Source organism: Aotus nancymaae, unplaced genomic scaffold (genome assembly GCF_030222135.1).
Source record: "Aotus nancymaae isolate 86718 unplaced genomic scaffold, 86718_ANA_hifiasm-v0.15.2.pri h1tg000003l, whole genome shotgun sequence".
NCBI classification, from domain to species: domain Eukaryota; kingdom Metazoa; phylum Chordata; class Mammalia; order Primates; family Aotidae; genus Aotus; species Aotus nancymaae.
The window spans coordinates 55,551,459-55,561,850 of record NW_026988414.1 but is presented as its reverse complement, the minus strand read 5'-3'; the positions used below and the strand labels follow the sequence as shown (position 1 = coordinate 55,561,850).

The 10,392-nt window shown below is 41.7% G+C and overlaps 1 non-coding gene across 1 annotated transcript in view; it reads right to left on the bottom strand.

The window, feature by feature from the left end:
• Positions 1-2,540: 2,540 nt before the first annotated feature.
• Positions 2,541-10,392, bottom strand: part of LINC03041 (long intergenic non-protein coding RNA 3041) — a 66,762-nt gene continuing 58,910 nt past the window's right edge. The window contains exon 4 of the transcript XR_010342653.1: positions 2,541-2,644. This is a non-coding gene — a transcript (long intergenic non-protein coding RNA 3041). The remainder of the gene's footprint in view (positions 2,645-10,392) is intronic.

Here is a 10,392-nt window from a genome sequence, read left to right as displayed (position 1 = left end):
AATGAGACAGATGAATGGAACTTTCATGCTAATAGAAAGTAGATGTTGAATAAAAGTTGCATAGGTGATGAACGTTTCAAAGAAAAATTCAGAATGCTTTTGGGAGCCCTGAAAGGTGAGCCAATATCATCTAGCTGGCTGTTCAGGGAGGTTTCTTTGAAGAAGATCCAAATCCTGTTTCGGGTGTATACTGGGTTGAGGGAAGCTAAAGACGTGTCTTTGCTCTAGGTCTTCTCGGAGTGTGACGATGTGCTCGAATGTAGCATGACTTTTTTGAGGGGATGACTGTACAGAATGTCTGCCAAGTGTCCTTCATCTTGCTGCCCTCTATTTCATGAAGCATCTTAGAGGTGAGTGTTTCATAGCATACTAGTTGAAGAAAGACTACCTTAGAGGATAAAGTCCAAGTCTGTCATCCTGGCCTGGGTGTTCCAAACACAATGACTAACTTGCCTTGGATAACGTTGCCCTGCCCTGCCCATCCACCTCACCTCCTGTTAGCGCCTCCCCTTCCGCATTAGTGCAGCCATTTGCTGTTATCGTGGCTCTGCGCTGCTCCTCAGACATGCAGGCCCCCTCCCTCAGAGAAGGCTGCCTTCTCCCCCAACCCCTGTCAAGTCATTCTCCACTCTCCAAGGTGCAATTTGAAATTTCTACTGCAACCAAGAAAACACTACTTCCCTTTTACTTTATTACTTCATCTGGCTCTTGCGTGTTTGCAGTCTTCTAACCCTCAGCTATATGATTCAATTAGATTAAGCAGATATTGGAATCTAAAGACCTTGGTTCAAGTCCCTGCTTCACATCCACTCTCTGTGCAACCCTATGCCCTTGGCCTCTCTAAGTTTCAGCTTTCTCATCAGTAAAAAGGAAATATTGGTTCCTCAGAAGATGAATTGATTTTTCCTTCGAGAGGTATTTTTTGTTGTTGTTTTCGTTTTGTTTTGTTTTTGAGACAGGGTCTCACTGTCGCCCAGGCTGGAGTGCAGTGGTGCAATCTCCACCCCCTGCAACCACTGCCTCCCAGGTTCAAGCAATTCTCCTGCCTCAGCCTCCCAAGTAGCTGGAACTACAGGTGCATGCTGCCACACCCAGATAATTTTTTATATTTTAGTAGAGATGGGGGTTTCACCGTGTTGCCCAGACTGGTTGCAAACTCCTGAGCTCAGGCAATCTGCCCACCTCTACCTCCCAAACTGCAGGGATTACAGGTGTGAGCCACGGCGCCCGGCCAAGAAGTGTTTATTGTTTGTTTTTTTAAAAAGGAGCATGAATGTGGAGAGAACGTATCTTTGCAGAAACCCTCTCTCTCGGTCTTGGAGCTAGTCTATCCAGGCTCTTTGCAGAACTCTCCACGAGTTTTCCGTGAGTCCAGTCATCACACTTTGGTTGTTTCCCTCAACTCTGCTTCTCTGTTCCCAATACTTCCATCAAAGGAATTAATCAAAGAAAAACAGTAATGAATCCAGTAAAGCAGATGATTGGCGGCTAGGAGCCGTGTGATTGGCCTGCCAGTCGGGGACTGGGTGCCATGAGAGGACTGATGTGAATCCACGTGTGAGATTCAGCTGCATATTGATCAAGTCCATTTGCACGTGAACCTCATCATCAGCTCCTGCTTAAGCCCTCGCTTCCCCGGTAATTGACTCTCGCATATTGATTAAGATGTTGATGTGTCCCAGGATTTCTCGGTGGTGATGCAGGCGTGCCTCCCGGCAGGCCAGGCTGGCAAAGCTCTTGCTGCACGGCTGTCACCAGGCACTCCTTAATGGATAAAGCTGTCATCTGAGAGCTGGAATGTCTTGCAGGCACAAAGACGAAATTAACTGTTCAATAATGTATGGGACATGGAAAAAACTTTACCCAACAACTCGAATTGATTGCTGTAAGTGTTTTGACTGCACTTGCCTGCTTTGCATAAAGTCAGTGACTTTGGCAAGCCTGATGTTCATGCACATCCATTTCTCAGCCTCTTTCAGAATAAGAGTTGAGAGACTTCAGCGGCTGCCAGGAATGTGCTGTCTAGAGGGAAGGGGGAAAGAGGGTTAGGAAGTAGATGGCACCACTGACACCTCTCCCTTGGGACCCTTCAGTGATATCTGGGCTTTAAAACAATGTGTTTCTGGCAGTTGATTGGAATCTTGCTGGAATGGATCATCTTGGGGTATAGAATTCCTGAAGCTCTGTGTCCTCACTTTGCCCCTTCCTTGCCACCTTCCTTTCCCTGTTAGGCTGGGACCTCTTGCAGAGAGAGGCTGTCGGTCAGACCTATGGGAGGAGGTCTGCTCTTGGTCACATATTTAACACCAGCTTGATAAACAATTTTCATGCATTTAAGTTGGACCCTGCTTATTATTTGGGACCTGGTTAAACACATGCTGTCTAACGATCCCACAGGTACTAGAAACCACTGTTTCTCCTCCGCTTCTCCCTTTCTAACCCGGGAAAGGGGAAAAATACCAAGGTAGCAAAGCTATACTCTACATCTTTTCTGCCAAGCTCAGCCCTTTAAAAACATAACAAGATCCTTTGAACATAGCTCTGTTTTATCACAGGCTCTTTATTGAAGTTTTAATCAACACAAGCAGCTGACAAAATAGGAGATTGTAGGTTCGGCTGTACATTATGTATCTTCCTTGTGAGTCTGAAAAAAATCATAACATTAAAAGAAGAGAAAATAAACAGCCTCGTTTAAAAAACAAACGAATCCCACCAAACCAAGGAAATCCTTTCGCACCCGGAGGAAGGCCTGCCGTGTGGCGTGCCGACTGCAGCCCCACAGTTTGCAGCCTCATGGAGATCATTACCATAAAACAAATAACCGTCTCGTTTCTGTCACCCACTATGAGTGAACTCAAAACCTCAGGCCTGCGTCCAGAGATTCCTTCTCCACAGGCCCAGCCAGCTACAAAGGGAAGGAGGGCACCGGCCCCTATGTCCAAATCCTCATCCTTTTCTCGGTCCATCCGCTGTGCCGTGGCTGTAGATGGTGATGCATCATTCTGGCTGGCAGAGTCCCCTCCTCACCACTACCTCCATCTCCTTTACCTGCTTCCTTTCTTCCCTTCCTCAACAACAGAACAAATATACACAAGGGTCTCCACTTAGTGTGTGAGGGAGCACTGGATGAGACGGAGGAATGCTTTCCTCTTTCTGTCCTAACCTCAGGTCCCTTTTTGAAGCCCTTCTGTTGTCTTGCACTCCAAGAAAGGTGTCTCCTGGGCCTGCATAGTGATGCTGTTTCCACAAGCGGTGCATGGAAACTACTGAAGAGAGGGATCCTGGGGGCTGCAGCCCAGCTGGTGGGACTCCTGCTTTTCTGGCCAAAGTGATGTCTCTTTTCATTGAGAAAGGAAACAAAGGCAAGGTCAAAGAGGACTCAGGCGGGGGCAGTGGAGTGTTGTGATGGAGAGCGGGGCGCTTTGGTTGTTTAGACCTAGATTTGAATCTCAGCTCTGCCACTGACAAGGTACGGGCCCAGCACCTGCTAAGGTTCTCTAACTATGCATTGACAGAAGGAATGCATGGGGAGGAGGAGGATGGGCAGGAAGGATGTGGTCCAGATGGGGCACCCGAGCAAAGAGGACATACAAAATGTGAGAAAAATTTGCTAGATGCTGTCCCTAAGGAAAATTTCTTGAAATGACAGATGAATACCTATTGGCAGGAAAGCATTGAAAGATCCAGGCTAGGACTAAGCACACTGGGGATGAGAGGCTTGGTCCGAGCATCTTCAGGCAGTCTGGAGGGTTACGTGCTGCCACGGGCACTGTTGGAGAGCGTTGAAGGCCATGTGGGGCTGGGAACAAGCATCTGATTGTTGAATAGAACAGTGGCAGGATCTGTCCTTTGGGAATGATTACCTGGCCGTAATGGAAGAACAGGGAGTAGGCCAGCAGAAACCTAGACACACGCTTTGTCCGGGATGGCCACCTTGTGTTGGGTATCAAGGGCCAGAGCCAAGACTTTCAGCATCAGATAAGGAAATGACATGGTCTTGGCAGGTCTTTGGGGAGAGGGCTGCCCAGCCATCCTGATACTTACCTACACTGTGGTGGCATTCATATCAGAGTTTCCATCTGAGCATAAAGATTTTCCAGGAAGTTTCCCTGGAAGTTCTGTTTCTGTGCATCTTATCAGTTTGCAACCACATCCAGGGAACTGAGCCAGTAGGCCAAGACTTCTTCCTCTCATCCTTCCCTGCTCTTGCTTTCCTCAGATACTTGTTCCCTGAGTGCTCTGGCAGATGGTGCTGGTACAATGATGAAAGACACTAGGTTCCTCATTCCAGATGTTCTCAGCCCGTAGGAGACAGACAAACTCATATGCAGGCATGGCCAAAGTGCAGAGGAGGCCAAAGGACAGTACCACTAACTCAAATGAGAAGCATAGTTTACAGAGACTCTTAACTCCCTATTGATCAAGGGTACAGAGGAACTTGGCCTCTCCAAAAAAGTAAGAGAGGTTCCTAACCTTACTCATTGCAATGGGATGAAAGTTTGGGAGAAAATGGAAGAAACACACAGAAGCATATGATTGGGTCTTATCTGAGTCCACTTGTGCTGCTATAACAAAACACCTCAGATGAGGTCATTTATAAATAACAGAAACGTGTCTCTTACAGCTCTAGAGGTGGGGAAGTCCAAGACCAAGATGCCAGCAGGCTTGGTGTCTGTCAAGGCCTTGCCTCTGCTTCAAAGATGGCCCCTTGTGCAGAGTCCTCACATGGCGGAAGGGAGAGCAGGAGTGGGAGGGGTGAACTTGCTTCCTGAAGCCCTTTTTATAAGGGCACCAATTCCATTCATGAAGGCTAATCACCTCCAAAAGGCCCCACCTCTTAATGCTATTGCATTGGGAATTAATTTTCAACATGCACTTTGGAGCAACACAAACATTCAAACTAGAGCAGAGCTGTCCAGGCATGTGATCTGGTAGAAAACCCAGGCAAGCCCAGCAACAGCAGCTCATTTGAACACTTGGGCTTGTGAGAGGCCACTTTGGAGCCAACGCACAGGTACAGGATTCTCAGAAAAATTTTGCAATTATTCTGTCCACCTTTAACTTCTAGATTTCCCTGGGATACAGGGAGTACTTGCCCTTCAGCCTTAGGAAAGAGAAGTAAATTAGGTCAGAACTGCACTTTGTCCTCATGGGTAAAGGGGCGGCGGATTGTCCCAGAGCTTAGGTAACCAACGGCCAACTCCCCCAGTCTGTCTCAGGGCAATTACAGTAAGTGATTTGAAGTGGTGTGAATGGAAATGATTTATTCTGAGAACCTTGTCAGTACTGCTGTTAAATCATTTGTATTTCATTATGGGCCAGGAGTGGGCTAGACTACATTCCTTTACCTCCGACCCCCATGCCATTTCCACAACTGGTTATTTCGGGTGACAATTAACAGGAAATGATGGTAACAGCCCCAGGGTGGTCACTTTTCTGAGGGACTCTTCGTATTAAGTTTCAATTACTTAGAGTCTCCCATCTAAGTCTCCAAAAGGAAATGAGCTGCTTCTGTAGTTGTCACAAAAAATCAGTTACTTTTTAAAAAATCTTTCCCAGTCTCTGTTTTGTCAGTCAGGTTTGAGGAAGTTAAACTAAGGGTTAAATTGAAGGTTCTCTGGGGTCTCATCTGTAAGAAACTCATCTATTTCTTCTGCAACCCAAACTCCAAAAGACAAAGTCAAAAATGAAAAGCATAAGAAGCAAATAATAGTGAGGAATTAGACAGGGTTTGTCTTTTTCCCTCCAATATCCCATGTTATGGAGAATGCTCTCAGCAGGGAACCCAGCACTTCCTGCCCTGATGGTCACCATGCTCTTTCCTTCTTCTCTGAGGGCCTCTGCTTCAGGACCACAGAATAGGATGTGTTGGTTTCCAGGGCAATATAGCAAATGGAGGTCCCACCCAGACAGCAGGATGTGCAGCAGTTTCTGGTGACCGCAGCCGTCACAGTTGCTGTGGTGCCTTTCTGCTAAGACAGCGAGCAGTGTCTGTTTGAAGTCTGGTCTTTGGGAAGGAGACCCAAGAGAACTTGAGCCGGGTTTGTCTGGATATCAAAGTCCAAATTAAAAATTTATTCCAGTGTTTGAAAAATTCCTGGCCAAAACCTTCATATGGATTTAAAAAAATACAGACTCCCTGCTTTCTTCAGTGTCTCCGATTGAGGACGAGAGGATTTATTTCAAAAAAGAAAAAATGAAAGCGAGGCCAAATAGTTCCATAAATGGGCTCAGGTCAGATGGCCTCTTAGCTAAATCTGTAAGAAAAGAAATCTGTTAAACCACTTGGGGCAACTGGGAAGCACTTGTATTAGTTATGATTTGCAAATTTTCTTTTTTCCCCTTTCCTACTGCATGTCAGATCACTGGGCTCCTTTTGCTGGATGTAAAGGGTGAAGAAAGAGAAAGAGTTTCTATTCTGCACCCCACACTCCTACCCCATTAGACAGAAAAGTGGAGGAGAAAGCTTTGTTTAAAAGTTGTGATATTGGGAGGGGGAAAAAAAGATTGCCAAGCAGAAAATGTAATCGTAATTATGAAATTATTGATAAAAATTATTAGGCCAAAACAGAAAAAATTAAACAAGGAGGGAATGAAAATTTAAGCAATAAAATTAAACTAAGGCCGTTAACAAAATATACAGAAGAAGCAGAGCTAGCCTGACATGGGGCATTATTAGTAAAATGGTTTTGTGGTTGTTGTTGTTTTTTGTTTGTTTGTTTTGAGACAAAGTCTTGCTCTGTCGCCCAGACTGGAGTGTAATGGCACAATCTCCACTCACTGCAACTTCTGCCTCCCAGATTCAAGCGATTCTCTGTCACAGCCTCCCAAATAGCTGGGATTACAGGTGCCCACCACCACGCCCGGCTTTTTTTTTTTTTTTTTTTTTTTTTTGTATTTTTAGTAGAGACAGGGTTTCACCATGTTGGCCAGGCTGGTTTTGAATTCCTGACCTTAAACGATTCACCCACCTCAGCCTCCCAGTGCTAGAATTATAGGCGTAAGCCACCACACCTGGCCGTGAAATGTTGAAACAGAAGTTGAGAATGAGAAGTTAGCTCCAAGGGCAAAAAAACTAGATGAAGGATCAGGATGAATATATCAAGTTTAGATTGAAAGCAAAGGACTGAATAGAAGAAAGTGATAGAACCATGTCAACAGACAGAAACAATAGCAGCTATGAATGCAGACAGCCCCAGAACTACAAAGACATAAAACAGCCTGCAAAAATGAACGCTAAGCCTCAAATGAATTCATACAGATGCTCTGGTAAAGGCTTTTTGCTTTTGTTGTTGCTTTAGTTAACTTCCTAACTTGAAGTATAACAAAAATACCTCGCACTGGTGTACAATTTGATTAATTTATCAGAGTGAACACACCCACATGACCACCACGTGGACCCGGCCATGGAATAATGCCATTACCTTAAGGTGGCCATCTTTACTCCCACTCTCTAAGAGTGACCCCTCTTTTGACAGTCATCAGCATAGATTAGTTTTTTCTGTTATTGGAGGTCACATAGAGTTATGCAATACTTTTTTATTTCTTCATTCACTTAACATTACAATTTTTATCTGTACTGTTGCACATAGTGGTAAGTTGTTCATTCTCAGTGCTACATTGTATTCCATTGTATATATGCCATAATGAACACATATCTACTGTTGTTAGACATTTGTGTTGCTTCTAGGCTCTGGCGTGCCTTTTAATGCCCTTGTACACAGACCTCTGTGTGTATATATGTAGGAGAATGGTTGGGTCAGAGAGTATGCATATGTTAGCTCTAGTAGACACCACAAAAACAATTTTTCAAAGCAGTTGTACCTGCTTAATTAGCAGATTCCATCACTGCTAATGACATATAAGAATTCCTGTCACTTCAGATTCTTACCATATTCAGCATTGTCAATTTATCTTAAATTTATATTCTAATGAGAAAGTGGTCAATATTGAATTGTGATTCTAAGTTTGCATACCTAATTTTGTATATTTTCGTAAGTCTGTTACCAATTTAGACATCTTCTTTTGTAAAAGGACTGTCAACAATTTTTTTGCCCATTTTTAATACATTATGTGTTATCTTGTTGTTGTTATATAGGAAATCTTTAAATGTTCTGGATATAAGTTCCTTTGTCTGATATATTTTTGGAAATATCTTCTTCCACTTTATGACTGGCCCTTTAATTCTCTTAAATGTAGGTCTGTGTTCTTTTCTTTCCTTTTCTTTTTTTCATGAGAAATTGTTAATTTTGATGAGACCAATTGATCAATCTTTTGTTTTATGGTTAGTAAATTGTATGTGTTGTTTCAATTTATCTACATCAAGCTCATGAAGATATTCTCATGTGTTATATTGTAGAAGCTTTATTGTTCAACTTTTTACACTTAGGCCTGTGTTCCATCTGTAGTGGACTTTCATATATGGTGTGAGATAGGGGGTCAAAGAATTGTTTTTCTTTTGGAAATCCAATTAACCCAACCATTTGTTTTCACACACTACATTGCAGTGGTGCCCATGTTGTAAATCAGGTGATTTCCATGCAGCTCTGTTTCTGGACTCTCAACTCTGTTCCATGAATCCATTTGTCTCTATTACACCAATATCATACTGCCTTAATTACCGTGGCTTTATAATAAGTTTTGATATCTGGTAGTACAAGTCCTTCAGCTTTCTTCTTTTTCAGTTTGTCTTGACTATTTTTGACACTTTGTATTTCTAAGTAAATTTTAGAATTAGCTTACCAATCTTTACAAGAAAAGAAAGAAGGGAAGGAGGGAGGGAGGGAGGAAGGGAGAGAGGGAAGAAAGATGGATGGGAGAGACGAAGAAAGGGAGAAAGGAGAAGGAGAGAGAAAGAAAACCTGCTGGGATTTTGACTAGTATTGCATGGAAGCAAAGACCAATTTGAAGAGCATTAACATTTTTACCCTAGGTCTCTCAATCCAATTTACATGTTATATCTCCTCATTAATTTAAGTCTTTAAAAACTATTCTCTGTAATGTTCTGCATTTGCTATGCATTGGTCAGGTGCATATTTTGCTGAATTTATTCCTAACAAGGTGCTTAATTTTTAAAATACTATTGTAAATGGCATCAAATTTAAAGTATTATTTTCAAATACTTGTTGCTAGTACACAAAAACATAGCAGATTTTTGTATGTTAACTTTACAGTCATTAGTTTAGCTAAATTTGCGGGCTCATTCCAGTAATTCACCTGTGGAGTCTCTGTATACATCATGTCCACAGATGATATCAGGTTTGTGTCTTTTCTAATTCTTAAGTTTTGAAATTTCTTTCTTTCTTTTTTTTTTTTTTTTTTGTCTAAACTACTCTGGCTAAAACCTCCAGTACAATGTTAGATAGAAGTTGTCAGAGTGAATATCCTTGTCTTGTTCCTGGTCTCCAGTAGAATCGTTTCTATGTTATTATTAAGTATGGACTTATTAGATGTAGCCATTTAGATTAAAGGGTTCCCTTCTAGTCCTAATTTGATGCCAGTTATATTTTTAATCATGAACAAGTTCTGAGTTTTATCAAATGGTTTTTATTCATCTTTTGAGGTGTTCATATGGTTTTTATTCTTGATTCTGTTACTGTGGTGAATTATATTGATTGATTTTTAAGTGTTAAACCAACCTTACATTTTTGAAATAAACTTTATTTTGTCATGATATCTGATCCTTTTAAAATATCTCTAGATTTGGTTTGCTCAAGAGTTTTGTATCTATATTACAATGAAGGATTGACCTACAATTTTCTTCTTCTGGAATGTTCTTGACAAGTTTCAGTATCAAAGTAATGCTGGACTCATAAAATGAGTAGCAAAGTATTTCTTCCTTTTTCCGATCTCTGGAAGAATTTGTGTAACACTTATATTATGTTTTTCTCATGTGTTTGAAATAAATTCTTACTTAAATGTCTAGGCCTCAATATTTCTTTGCAGAAATTTTAAATTATGGATTCAATTTCTCTAGCAAATATGTGAATATTCACATTATCCATTTCTTCCTTTATCCATTTTTGCATTTTTCTAGGAATTTGTCCATTTCACCTGCATGTTCAAAGACATTGACATAAAATTCATCATAATATCATCTTAATATTTTGTTTAATGTCTGTAGGGTGTGTGTTAGTAGTTTATGCTTTCTTTTTGTCTAGGTCAGTCTCTCCAGAAATCTATTTATTAGGCTTTCCCTGAAAATACAGACAAATATATAGAAATTCATTATACAATAAAAAATTAAGAGAAGGCCAACTGAAAGACAGATGATGTATTGGTAGTTAAAAGCAGAAATTATAATTTATTGGGAAGCTTACAGGGGACTTAAAGTGGGAAATATTTGAGATAAACCTTGAAGGAAAGGTAGAATTTTGATGGTATAAATAGAAA